The sequence below is a fragment of the Odocoileus virginianus genome, chromosome 1 (genome assembly GCF_023699985.2).
Source record: "Odocoileus virginianus isolate 20LAN1187 ecotype Illinois chromosome 1, Ovbor_1.2, whole genome shotgun sequence".
Lineage (NCBI taxonomy): Eukaryota > Metazoa > Chordata > Mammalia > Artiodactyla > Cervidae > Odocoileus > Odocoileus virginianus.
The window spans coordinates 84,203,184-84,222,322 of record NC_069674.1 but is presented as its reverse complement, the minus strand read 5'-3'; the positions used below and the strand labels follow the sequence as shown (position 1 = coordinate 84,222,322).

The 19,139-nt window shown below is 37.1% G+C and overlaps 1 protein-coding gene across 3 annotated transcripts in view; it reads right to left on the bottom strand.

The window, feature by feature from the left end:
- Positions 1-19,139, bottom strand: part of TMEM196 (transmembrane protein 196) — a 313,988-nt gene that overhangs the window by 234,372 nt on the left and 60,477 nt on the right. For all 3 annotated transcript variants that reach the window (XM_070470340.1, XM_070470349.1, XM_070470332.1), the window contains exon 2: positions 5,031-5,144. The gene's annotated coding sequence lies outside the window, so the exon portion shown is untranslated. The remainder of the gene's footprint in view (positions 1-5,030; positions 5,145-19,139) is intronic.

Here is a 19,139-nt window from a genome sequence, read left to right as displayed (position 1 = left end):
GCAAAATAGACCAGTTCCTTGAAAAACACTACTGAAACACATAAGGAGAAATAATAGGCATATATCTATTAAAGATTAATTAATAATTATTCATCTGAAAAAATAAATCAAAGATCCAGATAGTTTCACTAATGAATTCTACCAAACATTTAACACAAAATGATACTAAATATACAAAATCTCTTCTAGAAAGTAGAAGCACAGCAAATTCTTCCTACCTCATTTTATGAGGACAGAATTATCCCAACACCAAATACAAGAAAAGAAAACAGCATTTTATTGCAGGTGGATTCTTTACTGGTGAGCCATATAGGTTACATTCAAGTACTACTTTCTTTTATATAATGGACTTAAACATCCTTGGATTTTGGTATTCAAGGGGTTTCCTGGAACAAATCTCTCAAAGATACTGAGGAATGACTATAACTCCATTTTGTTAGTTTAAAATTTTTTATTGAGATGAAATTTAGGTTACATAAAATTAAATGTTTTAAAATAAACAATTCAGTGGCCATTTAGTGCATCTACAATGTTGTACAATCATCACTGTTTTCTAGTTTCAAAATATTTCCATCACTCCAAAATAAAACACATTAAGCAATTATTCCCCATTTGACCCTTTTTGCTGATTCCAGACCTTGCCAACTACCAATCTGCTCACTGTTTATACAGATTTATCTATTCTAGACATTTCATGTAAGTGGAATTTAACAATATGTGACCTCTGTGTCTTAACTGTTCAATTTAGCAAAATCTTTTCTAGATATATCCACATTATACAATGTATCAGTACTTCATTTTTTTTTTACAACTGAATAATATTCCATTGTGTATTGATATATATGTATATATTTTCACTTTTGTTGCTTTTGTTGTTACATCTAAAAATTCATTACCAGATGCAAGGCCATGAAGATTTATCCCTATGTTTTCTTGTAAGAGTTTTATACTTGAATCACTTATATTTAGCTGAGTCAACTTAATTTTTTATATGGTGTGAGGTTAAGGATCTAACTTCATTTTTTTTGTATGTGGATATACTGTTGTCCCTGGAACACATATTAAAAAAACTTCTTTACTAATGATCTTAGCACTTGTCAAAAATCAGTTGCGCATAGATGTATAGGTTTATTGATTGGCCTCCGACTCTATTTCTTTTTTTTTCCATTTCTGATGTATAGAAACAGTTGACTTTTGTGTATTGATGGCATATTTTGCAACCTTGCAAAATTCATTGAAGGTTCAGAAAGGATTTCATGAACTTGTTTCCAGTTATTTTAAAGATGTCAACTTTACTTAATCCTCTGGTTGGATATGCCAATCATCTATAAATAATCTTAACTGCTTTTTAATATCTACAAACTGATTCTAAAGTTTAGATGGAGAGGTCAGATTAGCCAACAACACTGAAGGAGAAAAACAAAATCAGATACCACCTAATTTCAAGACTTACTTAAAAAAAAAACTACAGTATCCAAAACAGTGTGGTATTGATGAAAAAAGGGACAAATCAATGAAACGGAACAGAGAGCCCCAAAATAGACCCACATAAATATAATCAACTGGTCCCTGACAAAATAACAAAGGCAACACAATGGAGCAAAGGAAATCTCTTGAACAAACAGTACCAGAATAACTGGAAACTCACTTGCAAAAAAAAGAAATCTAGACACAGACATTAAAAGCTTCACAAAAATTAACTCAAAATGGATCACAGATCTAACTGTAAAATGCAAAATAGTGAACTCCTAGAAAACACAGTAGAAAAACTACATGACCTTGGCTATGGTGATGTCTTTATAGATAAAATTATCAAAGATATAACCTATTAAAGAAATAATTGATAATTTGAATTTTATTAAAACTTCTGCTCTGTGAAAGAATATCAAGAGAACGAGAAGACAAACCACAGACTAGAGAAGATATATGCAAAAGATACACCTGTTTAAAAGACTTATCCAAGATATATAAAGAAATCTTAAAGTTCAACAATATGAAAACAAACAATCCACTTGAAAAAATGAACCAATGACCTTAACAAATTCCTCAACAAAAAAGATACACTAATGGTAAATAAGCATATAAAAAAGTGCTCCACGAGTCACCAGAGAAATGGAAACTAAAACAATGAGATAACACTATGATTCCTACTAGAATGGCCAAAATCCACATACTGACAATACCAGATGCTGATAAGGAGTTTTAGGAACTCTCATATAATGCTGGTGGGAATGCAAAATGGTACAGCCATTTCAGAGGATACTTGCAAGTTTCTTACAAAAGTAGGCATATTCTTACCATATGATTCCACAATCACACTCTGGTACGATTTACTCACAGGAACTGAAAACTTCTGTCCATACAAAAACCTGCACACAGGTGTTCATAGATGCTTTACTGATAATTGTTTAAACTTGGAAGCAACCAAATCCTTCAGTAACTGAATGGATGAATAAACCTTGGTACATCTAAATAATGCAATATTATTTAGTACTAAAAAGGAATGACCTATCAAGCTATGAAACGACATGAAAGAAACATGAACACATATTTCTAAGTGAAAGAGGCCAATCTTAAAGAGCTGCATATTGTATGTTTCCAAATATATATGATTCTGGAAAAGTAAAAATTGTGGCAATTTTAAAAAGATTAGTGTTTGGAAGTGGGGAAATGGGAGAGGGTGGAGGGATACTGTGGAGATGAATAATCAGAACACAGAGAATTTTTAGGGCAGTGAAAATACTTTGCATGATTATGTATATATGTTATTGGATATTTGCAAACCCATAGAATATATTGAAATAAGGACACCAAGAGTGAACTATGCACTGAGTGATCATGATTTGTCAATGTGGGATCACTGTTGGTGAAAAAAGTACCATTCTGGTGAGTGATATTGATGAGAAGGGAGGATATTTAAGTCTATAGATAGGAAGGAGTAAATGAGAAATCCTGTATTTTCCTCTCAATTTTATTTTAAACCTAAACTATTCTAAAAAAATAAAGTACTTTTTAAAGAACACGTTAAAAAAAATCTTTCTAAATCTCTTCTTGAAGCCTAGATATGTCATGCTTAATACACTTACTGACCATTTGTTTAGTAATTCTATCAAGGAGAGAAATAAACTATACCCATTGTGACTTATTCTAAATGAATATATGTTCATTTTTCATGATCCTTGTTTTCCCTTGGATGCTCAGAAACTATTTAAAATGCACCCTAGAATATTGCTGAGATAAAGTCATTAGTCTGTAGTTAGTGAGATAATGCTTTTTCCTTTTGAGAATAAGAAATTTTTTTCTAGCTAATAGCCAGAATCAAGGGGGAAATGAAGAGAATTAAGAAATGTTTGACACTTATTGCAGAAAATGAAAAAAAGTAAATATATATAGTGCACAGAACTATATTCAAAAGGAAGGATTCTGAGGAGGAGGAAGGAAACTTTCATCAGGAGAATAAAGCATAGAGAATGATGACAAGAAAAGGAGAAAGCAAAGCATGAAACAGTAAGTATGAGATTGATCCCACAGAAGGAGCAAACACATTCTGAAAAAAAGAAAAAGAATCAAAGAGCATGCTCACCAAACACTGGCAAGCTTCAAAGGGAAAAAAAAAAAGTGAGAACTTGAATCATTTGATAGCACTCTGCAGTGTTACACAGAAGTTTAAAGAATATCAACAACACTGAATTAGAATGAAAGTTAACAGACATACAAAACTACAATTCAGAACTCACTCTTGACAATTCACGTGTATCTAATGAAACCAGGGATGGCACATGGAGGACAAGATGGAGGAGCAAGACAAGGTCCTTGTGATTCATTCCAACTCTACTAAAATAGTGATCCCTAGAAACATCAATAACCTCAAATATGCAGATGACACCACCCTTATGGCAGAAAGTGAAGAGGAACTAAAGAGCCTCTTGATGAAAGTGAAAGAGGAGAGTGAAAAAGTTGGCTTAAAGTTCAGCATTCAGAAAACTTAAGATCATGGCATCTGGTCCCATCACCTCATGGGAAATAGATGGGGAGACAGTGGAAACAGTGTCAGACTTTATTTTTTTGGGCTCCAAAGTCACTGCAGATGGTGATTGCAGCCATGAAATTAAAAGACGCTTACTCCTTGGAATGAAAGTTATGACCAACCTAGATAGCATATTAAAAAGCAGAGACATTACTTTGCCAATAAAGGTTCATCTGGTCAAGGCTATGGTTTTTCCAGTGGTCATGTATTAATGTGAGAGTTGGACTGTGAAGAAAGATGAGCACTGAAAAATTGATGCTTTTGAACTATGGTGTTGGGGAAGACTCTTGAGAGTCCCTTGGACTGCAAGGAGATCCAACCAGTCCATCCTAAAGGAGATCAGTCCTGGGTGTTCATTGGAAGGACTGATGCTGAAGCTGAAACTCCAATCCTTTGGCCACCTCATGCGAAGAGTTGACTCACTGGAAAAGACCCTGATGCTGGGAGGGATTGGGGGCAGGAGGAGAAGGGGACGACAGAGGATGAGATGGCTGGATGGCCTCACCAACTTGATGGGCATGAGTTTGAGTAAACTCTGGGAGTTGGTGATGGACAGAGGAGGCCTGGCATGCTGCATTTCATGGGGTCACAAAGAGTTGGACATGACTGAGCGACTGAACTGAACTGACATCACACATAAGGCGGGCACGTGGAAGCTTCATATGGATCACTTTAATACTCACAATTAAGCTTTACTGTTATACTCACTGTGTCAACAGACAAACTGAAATTAAGAGACGTTAAGCAATTTGGCCCAAGTCACATAGCTAGTAGGTGGTGGGAAATGTGGCAAAAATTCAATTCTGTTACTATACAGCCTAATTTCTTAACCAGTAAGTTTGCAACCTATGGTTATCCTGCTTGATTTTTCACTATTGCTCCTCTTAAAAGGTGGATATAGCCAAATTAATGTCTGAAATGTTTTTCTGAATATTTAGAACTAAAAAACTTGCTTAAAGTAATTCAGGGCTGAATTACCTAGAGATGAAACCATCACACTTACCTGCTGTTCAATAGGATCATGCAATGCAGTGCCGGGGCTGATACTCAAAAGCCAAAATCGAAATCCCTTTATCATTTTGGCACAACAGTATCTCAGGTCCAGGGTTTCTTCTTCCTGTTCGTAAAATGATACACATGGTTAGCCTGAGCCCCTGTGTCTGTGCAGTATTCTCATCCCTAAGTGTAACAGGACAGAGGATGCTTTGTTAAGGGCAGCTGTGTCTCATTGAATCCGATTCTAAACTGACTCAGCAAAATTATTCCAAGCCTGACATGTTTGATGCTTTTGTAGTTGTTGTTTTCCAGGGGAGTTTGGTTCTACTGGAAGGTACCCAAATGGGGAGACCAGAGCAGGGTAGTGCTGTCTGACACTCCCAACTGAGCCAAGGACTCAAGCAGCCAATGAGTTACAAAAGGAAATTGAAACAGAGAAAGCTAGTTGGATAAATCCAAGCTAGATTCCTTAAAGGAGGTATGAGAAGAAATAGAAGCCCAAAAGAGCAGATGCCAAAGTTAATCCTTCACGACGTTCTGACATAAAACTGGTTTACTGTAGAATTCTTTAGAAAAGTGACTCATCCTTATAAAAAAACATTCAGTGTAAGCCAGCTGGAATGAAACTAGGTATATATTTCACCAGTGAGCTCTTTGGCTTTAACTGATGATGATCAAGCCCTAATAGATTTGGTTTCATTCTAACATAGAAAATTTGGATATTAACCTGCAGCTCAGAATCCATCTCCAGACTGGACCTATAAAATTGTACCAGATCATTGTCAACAGACATTTGTTTTTTCTGGCTAGACTCATGGTCCAACAAGTTTCTTATTGGTCAGGAAATAACAAAGCACAGCTTTTCTTGAAGAATTTGACCATTTAACTTTTGGTTATTTGCCAGAATTTAAACATGGTAAAGGGAGATATAAATTTGATGCAAAAAATGAAAAAGAGAAATAGCACAATTTTTTAAAGCTAGAAAATGGATAATCGAATTATTTTGGAGTATCAAGTAAAGAATTTTAAAAGACAACAGCAAGAAAATAAACTTTTAAATAATGTTTAACTAAATTTATATGCTTTAATTCAGGTTATTGATGATTAAAAACAGCATTAGAACAAATATTTCCTAAAATTAAATAGTGAAATACATCACTAGTGTGTATTTGATATGCTGGATCAATTTTATTGCTTCTCTTTGATGAGCAAGGTGGTCATTACAAGATACTTCAAAATGAAGTAAAAGTGACAACTGGGGTAAGACATTAAATATTACTGTCAAGTTAATATTAGATTAGAAAAACCTAAAGTAGAATTTTGAACATTTCCTAAGTAGTACCATACCTATTCCTTTTTTGCATCTCTACCAAGAAGAGGTAGAAAATTAGTGTAAAACTGTTTCTAGACCAGTAAAAGACAGATCTGGCCACATCACAAAGACAGGAATCTGGTAATGCCTGGATAAGGTGGTGGGCTCTGCTCTAGACATCGTTAAACTCTATTTCGCAGTACTGTGTTTGACTTGAGAACTTACTTAAAATCCTGCAGTGGGTGGTTCTGAAAATAAAAATCCAGTTAAGCCATCTGGCTCTTCAGTTATGCAAAATATAAAACAATTTGCCCAGCTTCCCTCTTTCCATCACTCCCTGTCTGTTGACTTTCGTTGCTAGATTCTATTCTGGGTATTTTTATTATTCAGAAAAAAACATTTGAGCTTGCTGAATCCTCCTCAACCAGTTGACATTAATAGCAAAGCTTTTTGAAATATTAATAGTTATAGATTATCTTTGGAAAAATAAAAGTAGCCATTAGACCAAAGGATATTTTACATACTTCACTTTACTATCATATAGTTATATTTTTTGGAAGAGGTTACATATAGATGTAATTTACTTAGTGCTCCAGTGTCTGATTGTTAAAGTTTTGTAAGCTATCAAACCATCATCTGACCTACTCAAATACTAAATCTTCCAAAATGGAAAATAACCAATCATGCAGTGACAACAATAAAGAACAAGAAAATGAATTTAGGGACAAATTCATATTTAATGAATATAAACCTCAATGATTTTGGAATTGAATGCTAAAGATAGTTAATCTAATTTACTAGCAATCTCCTTTAAAGCAATCTATGCCTTCTCAGAAAATTAAACAAGCTATTAAATATTCTGGGAATGCAGATTTTTTTTTCCTCTGTCAAGTACATCTACGAAAATACACATATAAGGTTAAAATCAATATATGAAAAAAAGAAATGTGTAGTTTATGAAATCAGTCTTTTACTTTTGGTGACTCAGCCTATAAACACTAAAATACATAATATTTGTAATATTCAAATAATTATACATTTTCACAATGATATCTCAAAGTGATCAACTTGAAAAAACTACAAAGAATTTCTACTACTCAGTATTACTGAGGCAAATGAAATATAGGCGTATGCATACACTCTTAGTAAGGCTGTGAAAGAGTGGAAGATTTCTGGAGTGTTATTTGATAATAAATATAAAAACATTTAAAATAGACTTACTCTTTGACCCAGAAATTTCACATCTAACAGTTTATTCTAAGGACCAAATTGGAATAATGTACAAATGTTCCATACATATAAACATATATATATATATATCTTGTATGTATGTGTGTATATATATAAGCAGAAAAGGTACGTGCTATATCAAGTGCATGTATATATACATATATACTATGTATGTCTTCATGGTTGTTGTTGTTTGAGTTACTAGGTTGTGTCCGACTCTTTGCCACTCCATATACTGTAGCCCACCAGGCTCCTCTGTCCATGAGATTTCCCAGGCAAGAATACTGGAGTGGGTTGCCATTTCCTTGTCCAGGGGATCTTCCTGACCCAAGGACTGAACCCATCTCCTGCTTGGCAGGCAGATTCTTTACCACTGAGTCACCAGGGAAGCTTCCTGTGTATACATATTTATGTATATATGAGGACAGCATTTTTATTTTTAAAACGGAGTGAACCAAGCATAAATAAATGTGGTTGGCTTCCCTGGTGGCCCAGACGGTAAAGAATCTGCCTGCAAGGCAAGAGACTGCGGTTCAATCCTCGGGTCAGGAAGATGCCCTGGAAAATTGCCTGGAAAATTACATGGACAGAGGTGCCTGAAAGGCTACAGTCCATGGGGTCACAAAGAATCAGACACAACTGAACAACTAACACCACACACTATGCATGATATATCAAGACTACACTGCTATGAAGCCAGAAAAAAATAATCATTCATTTTTTATTATTAAGAAGGCAATTTAATGATGATTATAGTATTAAGAGAAGGATATCTATGATGTTTCTGAGTGGTGTGACATTCTTTTCTGTTTCTGTGTGTGTGTGCACACGTGTGCACATATGTGAAACGTGGGAGGGGTCAGGAGAACAAGAACACTGGCGTGCTGAAGGTGAGGGATGGGTTTATGATACTGCATCACACTCATCTTTCTGCTTTTGTGTGTTTGAAAAGTCTTCACAGCAGCAGATTTCATGCTGCTTTTTAACTGTAATATCCTTGAGTGGTGGTATTGTGATATCTCCTCTCTTTTTTGCTTATTAGTGAACACATACAAGTGAAAGTGAAAGTCACTCAGTCATGTCTGACTCTTTGTAACCCCATGGACAATACAGTCCATGGAATTCTCAAGGCTAGAATACTGGAGTGGGTACCTGTTCCCTTCTCCAGGGGATCTTCCCAACCCAGGGATCCAACCCAGGTCTCCCACATTGCAGGCGGACTCTTTACCAGCTGAGCCACAAGGGAAGCCCTCAGTGAACACATATTACTCAATAAATATTTTAAAAATAAAACTGAACAAAAATTAAATCTACAGAAAAACATGCTTTGCTTGTTTTCCCAATTCTGCAGTCCATCCAAGTGCTGTTGACAATAACATCTTATCTCAGAACTGCTTGCCCTTCAAAACCAATTCTTACCTTGGGCTAAATGGGTACAGTAGGTTGTACCTCCGAAAACCTTTGTTCTGCCTCTGTCTCTCTGGGGCTGCTGGCACCATACACCTATTGCCTGTATTTTGCTTGCTATTCTGGTTTGCATTTATGTGTACATGGGCCTACACGTTTGCCTGCTCCTCCTGACCATGCTCAAGCCTTGTCCTTGCAATCATTCTCATATGTGCCTCTGGTCATCTATTCTGGCCTTTGCCCTATTTCCCCTAGATTCATGGCATCATTGGTGTTTCTCTTGTTAAATATCTTTACTCAGCTGGTTTGCATGGCATGTTGTTCACATCAGTTCTATACCCTGCCAAATCAACCACTCCATGCACTGCACAGCTCTGTTACTACCTAAGGAGAAATGAAACAAATCTTAGCAGAGAAAATAAATCAAGGTGCATCAGTTATGAATGAGCTGATCTACAACTGCTGGCATTTCTATATTGTCAGAGGTAAGGGACATGCCTGTAGGAAAAGCTTGACTCTCGAGTTAGACCAAGACTCAAACCCTGAACCTGCAACTCGGTTGTTACAGATCTTTAGGCAAATTATGTGCTTCAGCATTACCATCAGTAAAATGCGGGTAATATTGGCTTCCAGGACTAAATGAGTGAATATACATAAAGCCTTTAGAATAGAACTGACACAAATGTTAAATTAATATTTGTTCTTATTACTAATATTTTTAGGCCCTCTGAACATTATATTAATAATTATTAAAAAATACTTGTGGGAGGAATTTAGAATGAATATTAAATAACAAAAGAACAACAAAAGCACAAAATTATACCTTATATGGGTGTGTGAATATATTCACTCCTTTAGTAAATATTGATTGTATTTCTGAGGTAAGGCAGCCACTGTGCTGGATACCAGGCAAAAGACTGAGAACAAGACAAATGAAGAATTTGCCCTCATGGGAATAACACTGTAATAGAACTTACATTTGAATTGATGAATGAACGGCTTTGTGGATACCAAGATATGTGTAACCTTCATTGTGAAGTAGCTTTCTCTTTGCCAAATAAGTAAAGTCCTCACTAGGTATGTTCAACTACTTTTTGTCTCTGTTCTTTTTTGACCTCGAAAGGTAATTGATGACTGTATATTAATCAAAGATTGCTTAAAGGGTTGAATAAGATTAAACTTGCTTCACATCGACACAGCAAAAAAATGTAATATTAGGCTTGATAAAATATTCACCTTTTTTGGTTTTTCCCTTATTTTTTCCACAAGGAAAAATAGTTTATTTTTATTATATGTTTGGCAATGCATGTTGACAAACTTTCAATAATACATAAAAGAATCAAGTAAAACATACATGAAATCTAATCCCCTGAGATAACCACCATTAATACCCTATGAATGTCTTTTCATGAATTTCTTTATGCATTCATATGAATCAACATAAATGGGACAATATTATAAATGATGTTTTTGTCATCACAACATTTCCTTCTTCCCTCTCTTCTTTTCTGCCTACAACTTTTGTTTCTATAAGCAAAGGTAAAGTAACATTGTTTATGAACATTGCATATTGGTGCTTTCATTTCTGTAGGTTAAATTCCAAAAGTAGGATTTAAGTTTAAGTGTACATATAGTTTTAGTTTTTACTGATAGTGCCCAACTGCTTTCTGGAATAGTCATTTCAACTTAGAGTCGGCCAGCAGCTTATGAGCGCTCTCATTACTCCTGTCTTACCAACACTCGGTATGTTCAGGCTTTTACATTTTTTTTAAACAATTTGGTAGTATAATAGTATGGTAGTATAATAGTATCTTATCTTAACTGAGGTTTACATTTCCCTGATTTGTCTCTCTCTGACTTGTCTTTTCATACTTAGGGATTTACTGCTGCTACTGCTAAGTTGCTTCCGTCATGTCCAAATCTGTGGGACCCCACAGACGGCAGCCCACGAGGCTTCCCTGTCCCTGGGATTCTCCAGGCAAGAACACTGGAGTAGGTTGCCATTTCCTTCTCCGATGCATGAAAATGAAAAGTCAAAGTGAAATCGTTCAGTCGTATCTGACTCTTCGCGACCCCATGGACTGCAGCCTACCAGGCTCCTCCAACCATGCGATTTTCCAGGCAAGAGGACTGGAGTGGGGTGCCATTGTCTTCTCCAAGGGATTCACTGGACAGTCTAAATATGAGTGCTTTTGTCTTTCATAAATTCTATAAAACCTCAGCATTTTTCTCTTCTCCTATGGCTTCTCTTTTTTCCTCCTTATTCTTTCCATTTAGAATACTATTAGAGATAGAGCTTTTTAATCAAACCTGTCATTGACTTCTCTTTAAAATTTTCAGTTTTATCTGACTGTATGATTATAGGTATCAGATATCAGTTCACTAATTTTTTCTTCACTTATACCTAAGCAATAATATTATATATGTTTCTAGTTTTAATCCTATATTCCTTTCTCATAGACTTGATTTTTTTTCAAGATCAGCTACTTCATTTTGATACTTTTTCTCTTATATCTTATTGCTTTTTAAATACCCACTTTGATTCCATCAACTTCACTGAGTATATGTAATTTATTATATAGTCTCTATATCTGATCATTCAACATTGTCAGTCTATGGTCTGTCTGATTTTGCAGAGATATTTTCTTTATAATTATAGTATTTTGTTATTATTATCTACAAGAATGGAATCTTAAATAGTCTACATATATGGGCAAAACATCAGTTGTACAGAGATAATTTTTTTCTAATATTTACACTAGTTATTTTATGTTTCTTGCCTAAAATAGTTCAAAACAACATTAATGTTATTGAATGTTATAGTATCCTTGTCTTAGTTCTGGTAGCTTTTCAATTTAATTATGTCTACCTCCCTTATTACAAATGCTGAATGCTAATAAACTTGGTACATAAACAGCCAAAGTTCACCAAAAACTCAAAACCCACAAAAGGCAAACAAAAATATACATTATCCAGTCATTTCCAATTAAATGCAAGGTATTAATTGGACACCTCTAAAGAAAACTTATATAAAAATACATAGAGGATTAAAAAGGTATTAAGCATGGCTCTTACCCAAACGTCCACAAAAAGGATAAGAAAGACTGAAAGGACACAGTGTACAAGGATGAAGACAATGAGAAGGAAGTGACTACAACACAGTTTTGAAAACTAGGAAGCAGGTGGATGGCTTGTTTGTTTCCTACGACTGCTTTGAACAATTACAAGAAACTTGGTGATCTAAAACAACACACACAGTTCAGTTGTTCAGTCGTGCTCGACTCTTTGTGACCCCATGAACCGTAGCACGCCAGGCCTCCCTGTCCATCACCAACTCCTGGAGTTTACCCAAACTCATGTCCATTGAGTCGGTGATGCCATCCAACCATCTCATCCTCTGTCATCCCCTTCTCCTTCTCTTACAATTCTGAAGATCAGAAATCCAAAATGGTTTGACTAACCTAAACCAAGGGGCTGGTAGGGCCACACTCCCTTGAGAGGCTCCATGGTAGAATCTCTTCTCCCTGTACTTTTCCAGATCCAGAGCTACACCCCTTGCACTCTTTGGCTTGAGAGCGTAACAGGCAGGAAGGCCAGGGGTCTCCAAACGGAGGAAAGAGGCTTCAAGTGCCAGACATTTTTATCTCTTGTAAGTGGCAGGAGGGAACAAACCAGCGATATTTTTTCTTCTTTATACAGATTTAAAAGGAGGTTTCTCTTAAAGTGCTGTGTTGCCACGATGCCTGGTCTCACCTGAAGCTGACTACTCTCAAACCGTGAGTTAACCAATGCATTTCTTTTTCTTATGGAACTGTTGTCTTAAGCTCTGACTCTATCTTCAAGTTGGTTCCACCAAATGGCTCAACCTACTTACTCAGATTGTGAGTGACTATATAACAATAATGTATCCTGCCTGAGGACAGTCTCTGGATTAAACCCTCTGGCTAATTCTGTTATCTTAAAACATAAATTATGGGAGTAGGTCTGGTTCTTTACAAGGATGTATCCTGCCTGAGGACAATCTTTGGATTAAACCTTCTGGCCAACTCTGTTATCTTAAAATGTAAATTATGGGAGTAGGTCTGGTGAGGTCTTTACAACCTCCAGACATTCTTTGGATTCATTGGAGAGTATATAACTCCATTGCTAATACTAGCAAAGGGGGTACTCTTTTGCCCCCTTCTGATGCCTATGTCAGAAGCTTTCTCTATCTCCTTTATACTTTAATAAAACTTTATTACACAAAAGCTCTGAGCGATCCAGCCTTGTCTCTGGTCCCGGATTGAATTTGTCTCCTCCAGAGGCCAAGAATCCCACGTCTTATCGTTCAGCAACAACCTTTCAGGCTCATGGCCTATCTCTCCATCTTCAAAGCTCGTAGCAAAGTATCTTCAAATCTCTCTCCATTTCCATTGTCACATCACCTTCTTCCTCTTCTGTGGTCAAGTCTCTCAGCTTCTCTCTCACAAAAACACTGTGATTTACAGATAGGGGCCAATTGTATAATTCAGAATGATCCCCCCATTTCAAGATCTTTAACTTAATCACATCTGCAATGCCCCTTTTTGCCACCTAAAGTTATATTTCCACATTTCATGGATTATTAGTTTTGGTTATCTTATGGGGTCACTATCCAGCCTGCTGTGTATGGTAAAGAGGTTAGTGTCAAAGCTGAAAATGGCACTGTCAGTTAGGAAAGCAACAGAAATAAGATATCTTTTTATAAAACCACAGCAAGAAACAGGAATTGAAAGCATCAGTCAGGTGCCTTGGCAATGGGGGGTATTTGGAGGGCTGGAAATCAAGAGAATTGGTGATCCATGGGAGAAATCACAGGCTTCTTAGGTGGTGCTAGTGGTAAACAACCTACCTGCTAAAGCAGGAGACAAGAGATGAGGTTTCAGTCCCTGGGTTTAGAAGATATCCTGGAGGAGGGCATAGTGACGCACTGCAATATTCTTGCCTGAAGAGTCCCATGGACAGAGGAGCCTGGTGGGCTACAGTCCATAGGATCCCAAAGAGTCAGACGCAACTGAAGTGATGTAGCATGCATTCACAGAAGAAATCAGATTCCTCAGATCACTTCCCAAACATTTCCAGTCAGATCATTGCCCCTGCTGTAATGTGGTGACTCAGGAACACAGAACATTGCTAAAGAGATGACACTACATGGAAATTAGGGTATTCACTAATTATCATTGTAACCCAGCCACCTTTTCCCAACTGGCCCTAAACATGCTCATTCACAGGCTGATACATCCCAGGTAGGAGGATGAATGAATATCCTCTGAAGAAACATATAAGAATAGAACAGCCAATACTGACAAATGTGCGTTTTCCAATAAAACCTAACTAAGTACCACACAGTGAATTCTACCAAGGAATATGACACACATACCCACCCATACATAGCTTCAATCAATTTTTAACACCTATTTTTTAAACCTGACACCATCCTTATGGCGGAAAGTGAAGAAGAACAAAAGAGCCTCTTGATGAAAGTGAAAGAGGAGAGTGAAAAAGTTGGCTTAAAGCTCAACATTCAGATAACTAAGATCATGACATCCAGTCCCATCACTTCATGGGAAATAGATGGGGAAACAGTGGCTGACTTTATTTTTCTGGGCTCCAAAATCACTGCAGATGGTGACTGCAGCCATGAAATTAAAAGACACTTACTCCTTGGAAGGAAAGTTATGACCAACCTAGACAGCATATTAAAAAGCAGAGACATTACTTTGCCAACAAAGGTCCATCTAGCCAAGGCTATGGTTTTTCCATGGTCATGTATGGTTGTAAGAGTTGGACTATAAAGAAAGCTGAGTGCTGAAGAATTGATGCTTTTGAACTGTGGTGTTGGAGAAGACTCTTGAGAGTCCCTGGGACTGCAAGGAGATCCAACCAGTCCATCCTAAAGGAAATCAGTCCTGAATATTCATTGGAAGGACTGATGTTGAAGCTGAAACTCCAAAACTGTGGCCACTTGATGGGAAGAACTGACACATCTGAAAAGACCCTGATGTTGGGAAAGATTAAGGGCAGGAGAAGAAGGGGATGACAGAGGATGAGATGGTTGGATGGCATCACCAACTCGATGGACATGGGTTTGGGTGGATTCTGGGAGTTGGTGATGGACAGGGAGGCCTGGCGTGCTGCGGTTCATGGGGTCGCAAAGAGTCAGACATGACTGGGCGACTGAACTGAACTGATTAAACCTGAAAGGAAATTCATATAAAACCAGACATTTGAAGAAAGCACTAATATAAAAATAAAGACAGAAGTAAACAAAAGTAGCAAAAGGATCTCAGCAAAGAAGAGAAGACTTTTTAAACTTACACTTTAGATCTTCAAATAGATTAGGGTTATTGTACTCATAAAATGAGAGCATGAGGTAATTTTTAAAAATGTCATGCACAGAAAAAACTAAAGTCTTGGAAAGTAAAATTAGGACAGTAAAAAATGAAAGTCCAACAGAGAGGTTAGAGATAAAGTTAAAGAAATCTCTAAGAAAGCAGGGGGGGGGGGGGGAAGAATAGAAATGACTAGAATATAATTCCAGGATCTAAAATATTGAACATTTAGAATTTCAGAAAGAAAAATGAAATGAGATGAAGAGAAAATTATCAGAAAAAATGTTTAAACTTTTTCCCAAGTTGAAGCATATAAATTTCCACATTGAGAAGGGTCAAGTGTTCAGCACAAAGGTTACATAAGACCTATACAAAAGCATATCACTGTGAAATTTCAGAACCCATGGGCACAGAGAGAAAAGTCTAGAACCTTCCCAAGAGAAGTAAAAAGAATCTATACTCAGGAATCAAATGACATTAGATTTCTCAAGAGAAATGCTGGAAGCTAGAACACAGTGGAGGAATGCCTTCAAAATTCTCAGAAAATTTTCAACTAATAACTGTATATCTAGTCAAACTATTAAATGAAGTAGCGTAATCCATGTTAAAGACATGCAAATTTGCAGTAATTTTACTAGCCACCCATGTGTTCCATCTCAGAAAGCTGCTGGAGGATTTTATCAACTAAGAAAAATGAAAGTGAAGTGTCCAACTCTTTGCAACCCCATGGACTGTAGCCCCACCAGGCTCCTCAGTCCATGGGATTTTCCAGGCAAGAGTACTGGAGTGGGGTGCCATTTCCTTCTCCAGGGGATCTTCCTGACCCAGGGATCAAACCCAGGTCTCCCACGTTGCAGGCAGAAGCCATCAGGGAAGGTGAAGAGATTAAATAATAAAGAAGGAAACGGGGCCTCCTAAGAACAAAAGATCCATAAAAAAGATGCCCTGCAAAACAAAAATGGTAAGAATTAGCCCAAATATGATAATGGGGACATCTAGGAGAGATGTTCTGAACTGAGGGTGATTCTGTCTCCCAGGGGACATCTGACTGTGTCTGGAGATCACTTACTGTAACAAGTGGGGCAGTGGGCAGAGTGCTACAGTTGTCCAGTGGATAGAGGCCAGAGATGCTGCTGAACATCCTACAGTGCCCAGGACGGCCCGGAAACAATCCCTCATCCAGCTCAAACTGTCAGCAGTGCCAAGGAAGTTAAGAAACCCAGTACTAGGATATTAGCATGAAGCAGGGTGAAACAGAAACCAGAGCAACTTAAATGAAGATTCTGAATTCATTCTGTGGTCCATTTAGAACCACTGACATCTTAGAACTAAGCCTCAGAAAATAACTTTTGACAAATAAAATCATGATGTGTAACATGAGCAATGTAGTAATCGAGGTGAGCACAAAGTACTTGGGGACACAACTGAGATGTTTTCCTTGACTCTGTCTGATGGCCGTATTACTGATTTTTTGCCTAATAGACTCTTCATGATCTTGCCATAAACTAACCTTTCAACTTTATACCCTGTAAGCTTCTTCCGCTGTACCATTTGTGATTTTTTTTTTTGAACAGTCAATTCCCTATTAGTTGCATATACTGTTCTTTCCTCTTGAATTTTTTTATCTACCTTGTCACTGATAGCTAGTCACTGATTTCCAAAACAATGCTACAACAGTCAACAAAGCAGGAATCATTTAAATGCCCCAAACATCAGTCCATTTTTACTTAATTTTGAATAATATGTATTCAGCATATAAACAACTTACACGTGTACTAATTAAGGTAGTGTTAGCTACTGTAATCAACAATCCCCCAAATGTACAATAGCACAAGCATAATAGAAGTTTCTTGCTCACTCATATGAAAATCCAAATCCCGGACTAGTGCATATAGTAAGTACCTTTCCTCCCAGTAGTGATTCAGGATTCCAAGCAACTTTGTTTTATAGTTCTTCTTTCTTAGCTTCTAATTTCAGTGTGTTTATCAGCATTCAATTGGGTGAATGGGTAAAAGCATGCAGGATAATACATAGGAGGTTTCTAGATGTAGGCCTCTACATGGGATATGTCATTCACTTTGCATTGACCAAAACTCAGCTATGTGGCCATACAGTAAGGGAAGTTGGAAAACATCATCTACCTGCATGCTCAAGAACATGAAATGGCTGCAAAAAGACAGTCCATCTCTGCTACTGGATGGTTCTGAAAATTTTCTAATATTGTTCAGAAATAAACAAACTACAAGATTTGGTTATTTGTAAGGCACATATGTATTAACTAGGGCTTTTCAAGTGGCTCAGTGCTGAAGAACCTGCATGCCAATGCAAAAGATGCAAGTTCAGCCCCTGGGTCGGGAAGATCCCCTGGAGGAGGGCATGGCAACCCACTCTAGTATTCTTGTCTGGAAAATCCCACAGACAGAGGAGCCTGGTGGACTATATAGTCCATGAGGTCACAAAGAGTTAGACATGATTTAGTGACTCAGCATGCATGTATTAACTGACTACCATATAGCTATTGAAATCAGAGAACAGAAAGACAGTAAATGGAAACATTAAGACAAAAACATGAATGAGTATAGGGAAGGTCTCTGACTTTCACAATATGAAATAAATGAAGCTTGGATGAGGAAATCTTGTCAATTTCATACAGGGGGATGCTGTAAAGAAATGGTGAAGAGCTAAACATTGCTATAGGGAACAAAGAGGGCATTCTTCTTTTCCCTATGAGTCAGGAGAATTAGAAGAGATCTGCTGGTTATTAGAAGAAAAGATAAGAAAAAAGAAGAGGAAAGAAAAACTGGAGAACTAGTTTTGTCAAAGAGGCGAGAAAAATGCAAAGATGGCTTGGAAAAAATAGAAAGGCTGTAGGGAAATTTTCTTAATATATGATATTTGTTCATGCAGTGTTGAGTGGGTTAGTTGAACTGTATGAAAAACTAAAAATAGAACTACCATATGACCCAGCAATCCCACTCCTGGGGAAAACCATAATTCAGAAAGATACATACACCCCAATGTTCATGGCAAGGCTACTTATAATAGCCAGGACATAGAAGCAACCTAAATGTCTGTCAACAGAGGAAAGGATAAAGAAATGTGGTACATATATATAATGGACTATTTCTCAACCATAGCACCATTTGCAGAGATGTGCATAGACACAGAGACTCTCATACAGGGTGAATTAAGTCAGAAAAACTAATGTTGTATATCACTGATATATGGAATCTAGAATAATGGTACAGATGCCCTTATTTGAAAAGCAGAAATAGAGACACAGATGTAGAGAACAAGCTTTTCGATACCATAGTGGGAGGGTGTGGTGAGATAAGTTGGGAGATCGGGATTGACATATATACACTACTATGTATAAGACAGATAATTAATGAGAGCCTTCTGTACAGCGCACGGCAGAGAACTCCACTCTGCTCTGTGGTGACCTAAATGGAAAAGAAACTAAAAAACAATAAACGTACGTACACACGCATGCGCGCGCGCGCACACACACACACACCAGATTCACTTTGCTATACAGCAGAAACACAACACCGAAAAGCAGCTACCCTCCAGTAAAAAAAAGTTTTTTTCAATGAAAAAAAAAAAAGATTGCAGAGTGGGGTAGGAGAGGAGTCTTTGTGAGGTTCTCATTAAGGTGATCATTTGCTTCCCAAAGTTGGAGGCAAAATGAAAAAATACTACTTGATCACGTGACTTTTTATTGTGACCTTTGGACTAGGCATTTTGCTAATAATAGAACCTCTACAACAATACCCTGAGCTGAGTGTTACCATCTCATTTTTGCAGGAAGAAAATG